Genomic DNA, 16,018 nt, shown 5'->3' with positions numbered 1-16,018 from the left:
CGTCTAGCCTCACATATAACATCTAGAACCTGTTTACTGAGATTGGCAGCTTGATCAGTGGTCAGGGGATAAGTCAGGCTGCCAAACTGAGGGTCTGCAATTGGGGATGCATGAATTCTCCTTCCCTCTGGGTCAGGAGGGTTGGGTTCTGAGGGAGATGCCATGGTGGCAGTGGGGACAGGCTGCGCAGCAGTGGGTACCAGTGCTGGCGAGGCCAGCCTGGAACAATCAGAATTGTCCTTGGTTTTTCCTCCCTTATTTTGAGCAGTACCCTGGTAATGAGAGGTAGAGGGGGAAATGCACAGACCAAGAGGATCACCCAGGGGAAGAATAGGGCATCCACTTTCCAGGCACTTTGGTGAGGCTCCCTGCTGCAGAACCTGCTGAGCTGATGGTTGGAGTGGGAGGCAAAGAGGTCGACCTTCAGGGTGCCCCATTTCTGAGTTATTAGGGTGAAGGTTCTTTGGTCTAGCTGCCACTCGTGGGTCCAGAAGATTTCTGCTTAAGTTGTCTGCCAGAGAGTTTAGTGAGCCTGGATTGTGCTAATGCCAAAGGGCCATGGTGAGCCTGCATAGAGGGTAGGAGTGAGTCCCTCCCTGCTTGTTGATATACCACATCACAGTGGTGTTGTCTGTTTTGAAGAGGAGAGCCCCTGGGGAGAAAAGGGGCCTGAAAGCTGTCAGTGCATGCTGGACAGCTAACATCTCTTTTTGGTTGATGTGCAGATGTTTCGAACTTCAATAAAGGGATGACAACTTCTAAAATACCAGAGACAAGTTGTTTTAGTGGAGAATGAAGCAGAGGTTTCCATGGTAACAAAGATATCCCTTCCATACTTGAAAGGGAAGTTCAAGAACAGAGGAGACGCCATGACGTCACCATGGCAGCAGTTATCCATCATGGCGGAGACCAGGAGTCGAACGAGCGTCTCATATCACAAGAAGGAAGCTTCATTCCACAGAAAGAGAGAATTCTGGGTCCTTTTCTTAATGGAGCAGTTTATCATGGTGTGAAACGGACTCTATCCAAACTGAGAGACGAGCGGCCACTCAAGGTTCATCGAATACACAAAAAAAGAGGTACTGTAAATCATAATCACTCTCAGTCTACAACTAGAGAGAATGCAGACTGTGGCTCTAATTCTTTGCCTTCCAGTCAAACCGGTTCGGCTGTGGGCAACAATGACAGTGCTAATATCTATGACAATTTAGCAAAAAAGAGTTTTAACTTTCAAGAGTTGAACAATATATCTAGTGAAAGTTATATATCATTCTGTCAATGTTACTGCTTATAATTCTTTAAAAGAACTGATTTTTACATTTGAGAAAAAAATATATAATTTTAAAACTTTGCAAATAGAGAGCATGTATTTTACTGAATGCATTAGTGCAAAAGTTGTGCCTCAGGGTCTAAGAGTTTTAAAATTTCTATTTGGGTTGCACTACAGCACTGAAATAAGTGATTTTGATGGTTTATTTGATCAGCGGGGCTTGGATTTATTAGATAAAGTACTGTTTTATCAAGAACAAATGAAAGTGCAACTGGAGAGGGAATTAAATGAGATGAACCAAAGTATGCTTCAGGATCTTTTATTTCCACAGTATGAAGGATTGTATACTAAAATAATTAACAGAGTAGAGACAAAGTTTAACATGCAGTTTCATAAGAAAAAGAGAAAATTGAACCGTGATATACATCAGTATGAATTACATGAAGTATACCCTACTAATAAGATTTACATAGAAACAAGAACAACTGATGTAGGGTATGAGTTATAAAATGAAGACATGACGCCTATAGTATACATGGCAATGGTGATATAGGCGATAGCTTTGGGAACCTAGAGGACAACAATGGCCCCAACCCAGGGGATTTTCCCATGCCCAGATGCTCGAAAAGGATAGCCAACAGGAATATAGGAAAGAGACAGTTTTACAACCAAGGAAATCAATGGAAGGGATTTGTAAATCGAGGGAGGGGCAGAATACACTATTGAACAGAGAAGGATCTCAAACAGTTCATACACTTCATGGTTTCAATACTTATAATTATACATCAAAAGACATTAAGGAAACATTTTTTACCCTTTTTTCAAAGGGGTTTAAATTTGTCCCTACTCAAACCCCCGATTTAGCTGAAATCATGGTGGATATTCATTTATACACCAGAAAATTAAAACTTCAGGTATTGTTTTTTCTGGCATCCAGGAAGGTCCTATTTCACACAAAAAAAGATTGTTTAAAGAAAAACAGCAAGTATAATCTCACTTTACATCCCCTAATAAGTATATTTGAGAAAGTGGTAAAGGAGGAAGTTTACAAATTATGGGATGAGGAAAAGAAAATTTTCTCTAATTTGAATACAAATGGAAGAGAGTTGATGAAAGAACTGAGAGGTGACAGAACACTTAGGATCATGGCCCCGGACAAAGGAGGGGGAGTTGTGGTGTACAACATGGATGACTACACTAACAACATGCAGGAAATTTTACTTGATGAACAAAGTTACATTCAAGTATCTAGAAATCAAATAAGTATTGCATATCGGAGGATAGTTATCTTGAGGAATACCTACTAGAACAGGGAATTCCTATAGAAGTATATAATTTTCTGACCAACACCCACCCAAAAATTCCTGCTTTTTTCGGTATACCGAAAATTCACAAGAGCATTGTTTCTCCCCCTTTCAGACCCATTGTAGCAGCCTGCAGGTCTAAAACTCACAATTTAGCAGTGTTTGTTGACAAAACCTGCCAGCATGTCCTAGATGGGATATCCCACATTTTAAAATGCTCTTGGGACTTCCTAGGCTAGTTACAGCAGGAATTGTGGTATGAAGAAGTCATATTTTTGAATACCGACGTCCAAGATTTATTTACCTGTATACCTAGAGTGGAGGGGATAACATTTTTTGAAGGCATGTTCCAATTTGGACCCCGGACGACTTTAGCTTGTATGCGAAATCATGGCACACGTGTTAGATAACAACTATATGTTTTCTGAGGGGGAGAACTATCAGTAAACAAGAAGAGCTGCCATGGGTGCGGCCTGTGCCCCCCTATATGTGAATATTGTTTTGCTAGGGTGGGAACTGCAACACGTCTTCAGCAGCAGATATCACGAATATATAAATATATATTTGAGATTCCTGGACGATACTTTTATTTTATGGAAGGGGAAACAGGAGGATATCCCACAGTTCACTGAATACATTAATAGTAGTACAAACTTTTTGAGATTTACATATGAGACTCAAGACCTTGAAATGAGTTACCTAGATGTAAAGGTCTCTAAGATTCTCGGTGGCTTCATATCTAACATGTATCGTAAGCCTACCTTTTGCAACAGCTACTTGCATTATCATAGCCATCACCCTCAAAAACAGAAAAAAATGTAGAGTGAAAGGTCAGGCAATTAGCCAGGATGACCTCAGAGAGGGAAGATGTAATTATAGGGTTGGAACTGGTGAAGAATATGTTTCTTGAAAGAGGATATCCATCTCATTTCATTAAAACCATTATTAAAGAAATTTGTGATGAATGGGGAAAGAAATATAAACCCCTTTTAAGTAGTGGGGATATTAGAACAGGACCCAGGGAAGAAAGTTTCAGGGATTGGTCAGAAAATGGTTCAAGAGAATTTGGAACCGACACTACCTGTGGTATGCAGAAAAATAATTTCAGTAAGGCATTTATTAATCAACATAGCCCTCTTCCCAACAGGATTAAACACATTCTACACAAAAAATGGGGAATATTTAAAATGAAAAGCAAAATATACAGGAAGGTGGGTGAAAAACCCAAATTCTCCACAAAAGTGGGTAAAAACATTAAGGTAAACTTAGAAAATTATAAAGTGAGGCAGGGTCACACTGAGGAAAGCACAAAGCCATGTGGCCGGTGCTCTCAATGTGCATACGTATTACAGGTTTCTTCTGTAACATTGAACAACAGTTTAAGTAGCGTTTTTCATTTTAGAAAAGGGAATTGTAAAACAAACAGAATAGTTTATATTGCACTTTGTAACACCGGCCCAAGGTTTTATATTGGAAAAACCGAGAGGGCTTTAAAATGTAGAATTTACGAACATTTTTATGAAATAAAAAATAAAAAGGAGACAAATGCTCTTTATAGACATAATGTGGACTGTGGCGGATATACATGTTTCAAATTTGGAATTATAGACATGGTTAATTATTGATGTGGGGGGGGGTGACTGGAAGAACCTATTGTGTAAAAGAGAACTTATGCGGCAGCTTAGGTTGGCCGCTAATTTCCCCCCAGGTATAAATGATTATTTATGTATTCATCAAATATTAAAGGAAAAAGCCAAGATAACATAAAACACTTGAAATTATTTTACACCAAAGGATATTTTTAGAAAACAATTTATTTTACACAGAAAAATGTTTTGTACTTTATCAATATGTGCAAAGAGAATGAAAATGCATGGAAAGTAGAAATTTGATTTAGAAAAAGTCTTTATGAGTATAAAAATCATGCATGACATTAATTTAAATTTGTGTATCGATTTTACTAGTGTCTGTATCATGGTTGAATGGGCAATGTTTCTTTAAAATAGGAAGTGAGCTGGCAATGTTACTGGAATATTGATTAATTGCTTGTTAAGAAAGAGTATTTAAATGTTTCAGGGGTTAGGTTCAGGTTGTTCTGATGAAGTCAATTCATTGATGAAAGCGCTCAACATTAAGTACTGTGTATTGGATTTCATATTGGCTTTTTACCTGTTTTTATCTATTAAAAGGAGTTTTCCATGGTGCATTTTTTCAGTGGTTTTGGTCTATTGAGCACCAACACACCATCACTTGTTTTTTTTGGTTGATGTGCAGATGTATTTGCTGTTGGCTCCATTGGCCCTGTATGCACCTGCCGTCCAGGTGTGCACCCCAGGCATAGTCTGGCATCTGTGGTGAAGGTCTGGGCAACGGGGGTTGGTGAGAAAGGTAGTCCCTTGTTGTGGGAGCATGCTACTGCCCACCAAAGAAAAATTTGTCCTTAGGCAAGGTATCACTGATATAAAAGTTTCCAGGTCTTGAGAGTATTGACACCAAAGACTTTTTAGGTACCATTGAAGTTTCCTCATATGCAGTCTGGCATATGGAATGAGTAGGATGCAAGATGCCATGAACCCCAGAGCTTGCAGGATTTCCCTTGCGGATACCTGGGTTCTGGTGGCTAGTTGAGAGAAGTAGGCTGTCAGGTAAGTTTGCTTTTCTGGTGTAAGGAATGCCAAGTGGGATGCTGTGTCCAGGCTTGCTCCCAGGAATGTAATCCTTTGAGTGGGCACTAGTTTTGATTTATTTTTGTTGATACTGTACCCCAGGGAGGAAAGTAGAGACTTTAGAAAGGCCAGGTGCTTGAGCAGCTTTTCCTGTCTGCATGAATCAGGCAGTCTAAGTATGGGTAAATTTGTATATGTCTTTGTCTGCAAAAAGCAATGGCGGGAGCCAGACATTTGGTGAAAACTCTGGGAGCAGTAGATAAGCCAAAGGGAAGCGCAGAGAACTGAAAGTGAAAAGATCCTGCCCTGAAACGTGGATATTTCCTGCAGGATTCCCTGATTGGGATATGTAGGTAGACCTCTCTGTTAGGTCTAGGGTGGCTAGCCAAGCATTCTTGGAGAGCATAGATAGTAGTTGCTGGAGGGTGAGCATTTTGAATTTTGGTATCACCAGGAAGGTGTTTAGAATGGATAGATCAAGGATCGAGGATGGGGCACCAGGTGCCCTCTTTTCTGGGTACCAGAAAAAGTCTGGAGTAGAAAACTTGTCCTATGTGTTCTGCAGGAATGTGCTCTATTGTCCTTAAAGAGAGCAGGGAAAGGACTTGCTTTTTTGCCTCTGCTCACTGGTTTGGAGGAAGATCCGGGAACACTTTTGGGGTTGGGAGAGTGTGAAAAGAAAATATGTATCCCTGGGACACTATGTTGAAGACCCAGCGGTCATTGGTAATGGTGGTCCAGGTGCTTGCGTGGAAGGACAGTTTTCCTCCCAGGGGCAAGTGTAGGTGGGTAGAGGGAGGGGGGGTGGAAGTGGAGAGTCATTGTGAGTTCTTAACATGAGGGGGTGGCTTTGCACTCCCTGGTTTAGAAGTGGAGGAACTCCATTGCTTTGATCTCTGCATTCCCTGTTGCTGCTGTCTGGGGGGGTCTGCTTCCCCGGGGTCTGGGCTGAACTGACCTGGAGGGGGCGGGAAAAGACCACTGTTTAGAGAGGCAATGCCTACTGAACATGGGTGGCTGGACCTGTAGGAAATCCTTAAATGGCTGCATAGATTTAGCTTTTTCTTCCATCTTTTTTAAGACCTCCACTGCCTTGGTGCCAAATAAATTGTCTTTGCGCAAGGGTGCGTCCAATAATTTAGATATGACATGGTCTAGAAAGGGCTGTTCCTTAAGCCAAGCATGCCTTCTAAGGACAGAACTGGTTACTGCCGCCCTGCAAGAAGCTTCTAGGGTGTCAAAACCAAAATGTAAGGTGTGCTTAGTTACTTGACTTGCAGAGTGCATTAACTCTTGTAACTCTATTTTCTGCACAAGCAGGTAAGGATAACATTTTTTGCTTGAGGAGTTCCATGGTATGTTGCTGAAATTTTAGCATATTTAACTGACAATTTAGTGCTCTGATAGCAAGAGTAGCTGAGGTGTACACTTTTTTACCTTATCTGTCTAGTGCTCGGGAATCCCTATCTGAGGGGGGTGGGATTCCTAGCAGAAGTTGCTTTAATTCCTTTAGGCCCTTGAGAAACAACCTCAGGGTCAGCAGTAGGACTTTTGAAAATAAATTTGTGAGAGTCAGGGACTCCAAGTACTTGTCAGGTTTTCTGGGAGCAGGAGGGAGGATGTCAGGAGTCAAACTAGATTCCAAGAAACATCAGCCACAACATCCAGGACAGGAGGAATGGCCAGGGGCCTGTGCTGTGGTAGATCTAAGAATTCTCTGAGTCTCTTTTTACACTGAGGGTAGTCCTGACATTCCTACTGGAAATGCTCCCTTAAAGTATGAAGGGATACCCCAAAGGAAAAATCCTCGGGTGGAGAGGCTGAAGGAATGCATGCCTCTGCATCAGAATCCTCATAAGCAGAGAGGGGTTGCATGTCTTCATATTCAGATGCATTAGAGTCATCAGACTCCTGTTCAAACAAAACTACTGGGGACAGATCTCTTTCTTTTGGAAGGGGTAGCTTGGCTTCCCCTGATCAGCATTATAAGGTCTTCTGCCATTTTAAGCATTTGAGACTGAGGCAAGGAAGCAGGAGTCTGCGATTGGGTCATCAGTTTCTTGAGGGTGGTTCATATCCTGGGCCTTAGAAACTCTGTAGTTTTCGAAAGAACGGTAGACGTGAAAGTCGTCAGTTTATGTTGAGAATCAGTAGTGAGAAGTACTTCCTCGGAAGCCGGTCCCTGCTCAGCAGCTCCGGACCCATCCAAAGTACAGACAAAGTACAGTTTTGTACCTACCATAAATGTAGATGTTCGAGTGTTCACCCTGCTGTAGTCATCACACTTGGGTTATCCTGTCGTCAGGCGGTACCGCAGTCAGCCGGAATTCCAAAGACTTGGTCCGGCGTCGGTCGCTGTCGCCTCTTCCCTGACGTCAGTGCGCCAGGGGTATATATAGTGCAACAGACGCCATTTTCTTCAGTTTTTCTTGCCCCAGATGTCAGGTGCCCCCAAAAAGGTGGTCAGAAATTAGTACCAAATGGAGTAACCTCTGCCCAAACACAAAATCCCTTCAGTTATAAGCAAATACATCAGTAAGGTATTGAAGAGATTTAGCCAGTAGATCACAGGGGATGGAGGGAGGGTAACCTGGACTGCAGCAGAGTGAACACTCGAACATCTACATTTATGGTAGGTACAAAACTGTACTATGTTCATCGTGTTACCCTGCTGCAGTCATCACACTTGGGTTGAATCCCAAAGCTAAGGAAGGGGGGAGGTATCATAGAGGGTTAGTGGAGGCTATAAGGCCCTGCAGAACTGCAGTGGCGAAGCCCGCCCTGGTCTTAGAGTAAAGAGGTAAGTGATAGTGTTTGGTAAAGGTGTGTACTGAACTCCAAGTTGCAGCTTCTAAAATCTCCTTGGTTGGAACCCCCCTGAGAAAGGCTGTAGAGGTAGCTGTTGCCCTGGTAGAGTGGGATCTAATGGTAGCAGATACTGGTTTCCCATGATGAGTATAGCAGAAACATATGCAATGACCTATCCATTTAGAAATGATTTGCTTTGATATAGCCTTCCCTTGAGAAGCTGTAGCATAGGATACAAAGAGCTGGTCAGATTTTCTGAAAGCCTTAGTTTTGTCCAAGTAGTAACGACGTTGCCTGTGAATGTCCAAGAAATGCAGGAGTCTCTCACCTTTGTTCTGCGGATTTGAGAAGAAGGTGGGTAAGTGGATGGTTTGATTTAAAGCCACACTGGAAACCACCTTAGGCATAAAGGAAGGATTAGTTCATAGAGAAACTTTGTCTTGATGAAAAATGAGGAAAGGTTCCACTGCCATTAGTGCCTGTAGCTCTGACACTCTTCTAGCTGAAGTTATTGCTAGGCGCAGGGCAGTTTTCCATGATAGGAACTGAAGATCTGCAGAGAAAGCTGGTTCAAAGGGAGGCAGCGTTAGTTTTCCACAACAAAATTGAGGTCCCATGAAGGTGTAGGAGCTCTCCTGGGTGGTCTAATGTTTTTTGCCCCTCTGAGGAACTGCCTTAGAAGAGGATGTGAAAATAAAGGTGGATCTGTGTTGTAGTGAGCTGAAATAGCTGAAGCATGGATTTTAATGGAGGAGAAAGAAAGTCCTTTGTGCAACATCTCAGCTAAATACTGTAGAATGTGAGGCATGTGAGGCTGAATTGTGTCTTGGCCTTTAGCTTGGTTCCAGGCACAAAACCTTTTCCATTTGTCCGAGTAAGCTTTCCTGGTGCTTGGCCTCCTGGCTTCCAGAATAACATCCAGAACTGCTTGGGAAAGAGGAGCTGGTTGTATGTTTTGCTAATTTGCCATGCAGCCAGATTTAAAGTTTTGAGCTGGCTGTGAAGAATCTGATTGTTTTGTTGTGTGAGCAAATGGGGGATTTGAGGCAATATCCATGGTGGGCTGTGGACCATATTTCTCAATAGTGGGTACCAGTGCTGGCGTGGCCAGTCTGGGGCTATGAGAATCAGTTGTGGTCTCTCCTTTTTGACTTTCAGAAGAACCTTTGTGAGGAGAGGCAATGGAGGGAAGGCATATACTGTCAGGTTTTTCCAACTGAAAGAGAGTGCGTCCACTTTCCAAGCTTGATGGTGAAATGTCCTTGTACAAAATTTTGTTAGTTGATAGTTTTGAGGACTGGCAAACAGGTCTATGTCTGGAAGGCCCCATTTTTGAGTTATCATTGCAAATATTTGTGGATCTAGTTTCCACTCGTGGGGATCCTTGATGTTTCCGCTGAGGTCCTCTGCCAATGTGTTCTTCAGTCCTGGCAGGAATTGAGCTTGCAACTGAACTTGGTAAGCCAGAGCTGTGTTCCATAAGATCATTGCTTGCCTGCATAGAGGGTAGGAATGTGTGCCCCCTTGTTTGTTTATGTACCACATTACTGTGGTGTTGTCCGTCTTTATTGCAAGTTGCCCTGGATGTAATAGATCCTTGAAGGCTGTCAGAGCTTTCTGTACAGCTAGCATCTCTTTTTGATTTATGTGCAGATTTCTTTGATCTGCAGTCCATAGGCCTTGAATGCATTGTCCTGCCATGTGTGCCCCCCAGGCGTAATCTGAAGCATCTGTTATGATAGTTTGCCTGGCTGGGGGCAAGGTGAAAGGCTGACCCTTGTTGAGGTGACATGCCTGTGACCACCATAGAAATTCCTGTTGTAGGCAGAGGATGAGAGATATCATTGTGTCCAAGCTGTGGCTGTGTTGAGACCATACGCTTTTTAGGTACCACTGTAATTTCCTCATATGCAGCTTTGCAAATGGTATTATTAGTATGCAAGATGCCATGAAGCCCAAGGCCTGCAGAATTTTTGTGCAGTTAATTGCGTCTTTGTTGCCATTGTCCTGAAATATTGAGTCAGTTGTAGTTGCTTGTCTGGTGTAAGATAAGCCTTCTGGGCCATTGTATTCAAGCTGGCACCCAGGAATGTCATTTTTTGTGAGCGTACTAGTTTTGACTTCTTTTCGTTTACTGTGTACCCCAGGCAGTTTAGTAGATGCTTTACAAAGGCCAGATGATGTAAGAGAATGTCTTTGCTTTCTGCTTGGATGAGGCAGTCATCCAGGTATGGATATATTTGAATTCCTCTTTGTCGGCAGAATGCAATTACTGGTGCCAGGCATTTTGTGAAGACTCTGGGCGCAGTAGATAAGCCAAAGGGTAGTGCAGAGAATTGGTAATGGGCTGAACATGCAATGAAACGGAGGTATCTTCTGCAACTTTGTCTGATTGGGACATGCAGGTATGCCTCCTTGAGGTCCAACGTTACTAGCCATGCTTCCTTGCCCAGCATGGGAAGAAGCTGGTGTAGTGTTAGCATCTTGAATCTGGGTACTTGTAAGAAGGTGTTTAGAACTGAAATGTCCAGAATTGGTCTCCAGGTATTGTCCTTTCTGGGCATTAGAAAGAGTCTTGAGTAAAATCCTTGGCCTTGCTCTCGAGTAGGTACCAGTTGAATGGCTCTCATGTCCATGAGAGCTGTAATTTGTTTTTGTGCCTCTGCCCATTGATTTTGTGGCAGGTTTGGCATTCCTCTTTTCATTGGCAAGGCGTGAAAGTGGAATTTGTATCCTCGTAAAATTATGTCTAGGACCCATTTGTCCTTTGTGACTATGTGCCAGTTGTCTGCAAAAAGTGCGAGTTTTCCCCCCAAGGGGGCTGCCAAGAGAGTATTCCTTGGCCAGATGAGGTGCAAGTCATTGAGTTTGCCTTCTTGTGGATTGAGACCGGTCTTCTCCTCCCTTCTGTGTTGTAGTGCCCCATTGGCGAGGTTTATACTGGGCTTGTGGTTGTCCTCTGCCCCTTGGGCATCTGTATTTACCTCTCTGTGGTCTGTCAGTAGCTGGAAAGAACCAATTTTTTGTTGGCCAGTTTCTGCTGAAGTGAGGGGGTTGTACCTGTAAGAAATCTTTGACTGTCTGCATAGATTTTGCCTTATCCTCCATTTTCTTTAAAACTTCTTCTGCTTTAACTCCAAAAAGCACATCCTGCTGTAAGGGAGCATCTAGTAGTTTTGCTTTAACATGATCAGGCAGAGTTTGTTCCTTTAACCAAGCATGCCTACGTATAACAGACCCAGTGACAGCTGCTCTGCAGGAGGCCTCCAAAGAATCAAACCCACATTCTAAGGTATGTTTGCCCACCTGCTCAGTGGCGTGCAACAGATCCTGTACTTCTTTCAATTCAGATTGTTGAGGGAGAGTGGTTATTCTTTGCTTTAACTGAGAGATTAGGAATTGCTGATATTTAAGCATGTGAAATTGGCAATTCAGTGCCCTCATAGCTAGTGTGGCTGAGGTGTAAACCTTTTTCCCCCACCTGTCTAGTGCTCTGGAATCCCTCTCAGAAGGTACTGGGTTTTTAGCCATAGAAGCCTTAGCCCCCTTGGGACCCTGGGAGATAGTCTCTGGGTCACCTGCAGGGCTTTTGTAAAGAAATTTGTGGGAATCAGGCACTCTATAGTATCTGTCAGGCTTAGCCGGAGCAGGAGGTAGAGAGTCTGGGTTCAAACTGGATTCTAAATAAACATCATCCACAATGTCCAAAACTGGTGGGATGGCAAGTGGTCTGTGTTGGGGGAGTAAAAGAAACTCTCTGAGCCTTTTCTTCGAGTCAGAGTAGTCCTGACCTTCCCAGTGAAAATGCTCCCTCATAGTGTGTAAAGTTTCCCCAAAGGAGTAGTCTTCAGGAGGAGAAGCTGAGGGAATAGAGTCCTCAGCATCAGAATCTTCATAAGGAGAGAAGGAGTAACCTTGGTCCTCAGAGGAGTCTGAAGAAATGGGCACTTGTTCAGAGGATGCATCATCTTCCTCTTGTCTACGCCTTTTGTCAGGAGGGGGCTGGGAACCCCTGATTAAAGAAATCAAATCTTCAGCCATTTTGAGCATCTGTTTCTTAGGCATGGGGCCTTGAACAGGAGACTGAAGTGCAGTCCTTTTAAATTTAGTAGGAGTCTTCGACTTAGAAAATGTTTTAATGGTGAGAGTCGTCGTTCTGAAAACGCCTTCAGAAACCGATGGCGTTTGTGTAGCACCGACGTCTTTTGTAGCAATGTCGTCGGAAGGGCCTGAACTAAATGGCTGCATCGGCCTAGTGCCTTCCGCCAAAATTTCTGTAGCGGTCTTGGGTTCCAGATCTATGGTAGTCAGGGGCTGCGTCGGAGCCTCACTGAGGACTGGAGACCGGATCAGCCGAGGTCTCGGAATCTGGCTTAGGCCTGGGCTGTCTGTCCTTATCCCTGCGTTTTTTGTGCACGCCGGTAGTCGGTTGCTCCGACGGCATGGTGTAGTTAAATTTCCTACCGTAGTGTCGTGCGAAATCAAAGCGTCTTTTAATAGTACGCTTATTAAACCTAGCACAAAACCGACAAGAAGTGACGTTGTGGTCTGGGCAAAGGCAAGGTATGCAATAAGAATGAAAATCCTTATGCGGTATTTGCTTCCCACAAGAAATACAATTGTTAACTTTTTCTGACATCGGTCTGAGGCAAGAAAAGTTTCCCCAATGGGGTACTTAGCTTTATAGAAGACTTCGGTCTGAAATTCGAATTCGAAAATCTCAGGAGTCGGCCGACCGGCACTTGCGAACTGCTTCTGCTTTGGGCACCACGCGGCAAGAAAGACTGAAGAAAATGGCGTCGGTTGCACTATATATACCCCTGGCGCACTGACGTCAGGGAAGAGGCGACAGCAACTAACGCCGGACCAAGACTTTGGAATTCCGGCCGACTGTGGGACCGCCTGACGACAGAATAACCCAAGTGTGATGACTGCAGCAGGGTAACATGATGAACATCCGCAGGTTCCTTAGTCGAAGAAGAGGTTTGCGGCATACCGGACTCTGAAAGGGTCTCGGTAACAGCCTCTGAATCCACAGAAGCGGGCATCAGGGACTGCGAAAGTGGAGGACCGGAGAACTGACTAGTTTAACGGTCCTAGTTTAATGTTAATCTGACCATATATCTCATTTCTCTCTACTTTCACTGGCTTATGTGAGTAATCACAAAACCATCACTTTTGAAATCCCACCCCTTCAATTATTTAAATTTATTGGCCATCCTACAGTATTTCATAGTACCAAAATACAAAAGTAACCACCCCTTTCAGTCCATCTTGCTGTTTTAAAAATAGTAACTCTCCACTAAACCTTAACTTTTTAAACAGGTAAAACTCAAGTTACCTACTTTCATATCTAACTTCTCTAGTGCACACTGCAGAGTGCATTCTTTTCAATCTTACCTTTAAGCATCCCTGTTACTAGCACTTTCTCTAATACCTAAAACGATCATCTCTACTTGACTCCAAGTAGACTTTTCTCTATCTGTTAAACCTAGCACTTGCTCCTACAGTACTTATTACCTTGATACGGCACTCTTATAGATAGCACCCCAAAAGGCAAACCCCCATTTCTCGGTCACCCACGCCCTGGAATCTCTTTTAAAGTTTTTTTGTCTAGTCCTTCTAGCATGTCGTGGGATCAGTTGCTAGTGTCCTCTCCTGCTCAGCTGGTGAACCTGGGAATATTGAGGCAATGTTACAATTGCCTCATGTACACAGACAACCCTCTCCTCCTCCCACAAAACACAAATACATGCGAGAGATGCAACTATACGGCCAAACTGGAGGCTGAGCTCTCTCAACATAGGACTGGCAAGACCAGTCAGGAGGAGAAGGTTACCACACACACTATAGACCCAGTCTCACATAGTACCATCACAACCTCAAATCATACACATAAACACACAAAGACATACTCGGCTCTGATCAAACATCTACCAAAACAGCAGAGGCCACCAAAGCAGACACCCAAACAACCACCACCTCAGAACACAACACCTGCAACACATAGACCTCACAGTCAGAGTGTCAAACAGTCACAGCCCTTAAGGCCAAACACAATGCCAGACACACTAGTCATTGGTGACTCCATAGTCAGACACACTGACGCCCCGCCACCAGACTGAGTAAGGAGAAGGTCACAGTAAGCTGCCTGTCGGGTGCTAGAATCCGCCACATAACGCAAGCACTCAGGTCTCTCAACAGCAGGTACAAGTACGACTCAGTCATTGTCCACGCTGGTGTAAACGACCTGAGACGCACCTCCTTGGACTACATGGAGAGACATTGAGGAGCTCTCTGATTATGTAGCCCAGGCAGGTATGACCCTGACCTTGAGCAGTATCCTACCTTCACCAAGAATGATGCCACAATACAGAGATAAGATGATCAGCTTTAACAATTGGCTTAAACTCTGGTGTCATTCAAAGGGGATCCAATGTCTGTCTGCCTGGGATGACATGCTGGACAAGCCACGCTGCCCAAGAAGGGACGGCTTGCACCTGTCACCCTGGGATTCGGATATTGGCAAAGGCTCTTGCCACCCCATAGTGCCTTTTTAGGCAAGGCTCAAATTCTAAACCTACCACCCTAGAACACAAAAAGGAAAAACTAAGGGTAATGCTGCTCAATGCCAGAAGTCTAAATCTCAAAATGCACGCACTCGAGGCCCTTCTCAGTATGGAGAACATCGATGTCTGTGCAGTGACAGAAACCTGGTTCAAGGCTCCTGAGAGCACCCCAGCACTATCAGGTTTTACCTCTTATCATGCTCCGCCCCAAAATCCGGACAATACCAAGAAAGGAGGGGGGGGTATCCATATTCATCAAGGACACCCACACCTCAAGACTGGTGGCAACGCACGATGCATCGGAGACCATCCAGGTGCAATTAACCATAGGCAAGACTGCTCTGCAAATTGTAGCATGTTACAGGCCACCCCACAAACTCAGGAACCTCACATGGCCTTCCTGAAAACACTAGAGGATAAATGTATCACCAAACACCATCATACTAGGTGACTTCAATTACCCTAATACAGACTGGGAACACTACTCAAGCCCAAACACCCTAGCCCAAAAGTTCCTGGAATTCATAAACTCAAATGCCATGGAACAACTAGTCACCATCCCCACAAGAGGAGAAAACATACTTGATCTCATCATCACGAACATGGGAGCACAATGTTCAACACCGAAGTATACCCTCACTGGTGAGATCAGATCACAACTAATCTCGCTGGAGGTCCTCATCCCACCCCCACCTGAAATAAAAAGACAACAGTAAAGAACTTCTCGAAGCCGACTTCACACTTCTAAAGATTAGTGTGGTCTCCTTTAAGGCCCCGAGCCGGAAAACAGTACTCAAGCCGCTGAATCACTTACAAATGCCTTCTACCAGCACCTGCAGGACTGCATGGATAAGGCAATCCCAAGCAAAACAAAGACTCTGTACCAAAGGCAAGCGCCCAGTCTGGTGGACCCCAGCCATAAACAAACTCTACAACAAAAGGAGGAAGCTACTACAAGATAGAGCAAAATCCTTAAAAGGTAAGACACCCTTGATCACTATAAGTAAAAACTAAGAGCTCTCATAAAATCATCCAAAGCAAATTTTGAGAGAAAAATAGCTAAAGACTCAAAAGACAATCATAAGGCCTTCTTTAGCTATGTTAGAAACCTGGGAGGAAACTCCCACATATGCTCAGAACTAGTTCAAAATGATGTGAAGATTACTGATCCTACAGACATTGCCAACATACTGGCTGACAGGTTCAGTGCAAACTTCTCTCCCCCAAAAGGAGAGATATCTATACCAAGCGATTGCAGCCCCCAAACATCTCCAACGCCCAAGTGAGAACTGCTCTCTCCAAAGCAAAAACACAGCATCCATGGGACCTGATGGTGTCCCCGGCTGTGTGCTCCACGAACTCAACGAGGAATTAAACCCACAGCTAGGACAGCTGTTTAAT

The 16,018-nt window shown here is 43.9% G+C and overlaps 1 protein-coding gene across 1 annotated transcript in view; it reads right to left on the bottom strand.

Annotated features, from left to right (window-relative positions):
- The window catches only part of XPO7 (exportin 7), a 4,001,819-nt gene that overhangs the window by 239,698 nt on the left and 3,746,103 nt on the right, over nt 1-16,018 (bottom strand). The gene's annotated exons all lie outside the window — the stretch shown is intronic.

Source organism: Protopterus annectens, chromosome 9.part0 (genome assembly GCF_019279795.1).
Source record: "Protopterus annectens isolate FY-2018-M chromosome 9.part0, PAN1.0, whole genome shotgun sequence".
Classification (NCBI taxonomy): domain Eukaryota; kingdom Metazoa; phylum Chordata; order Ceratodontiformes; family Protopteridae; genus Protopterus; species Protopterus annectens.
This window is presented reverse-complemented; position numbering and strand designations above follow the sequence as displayed.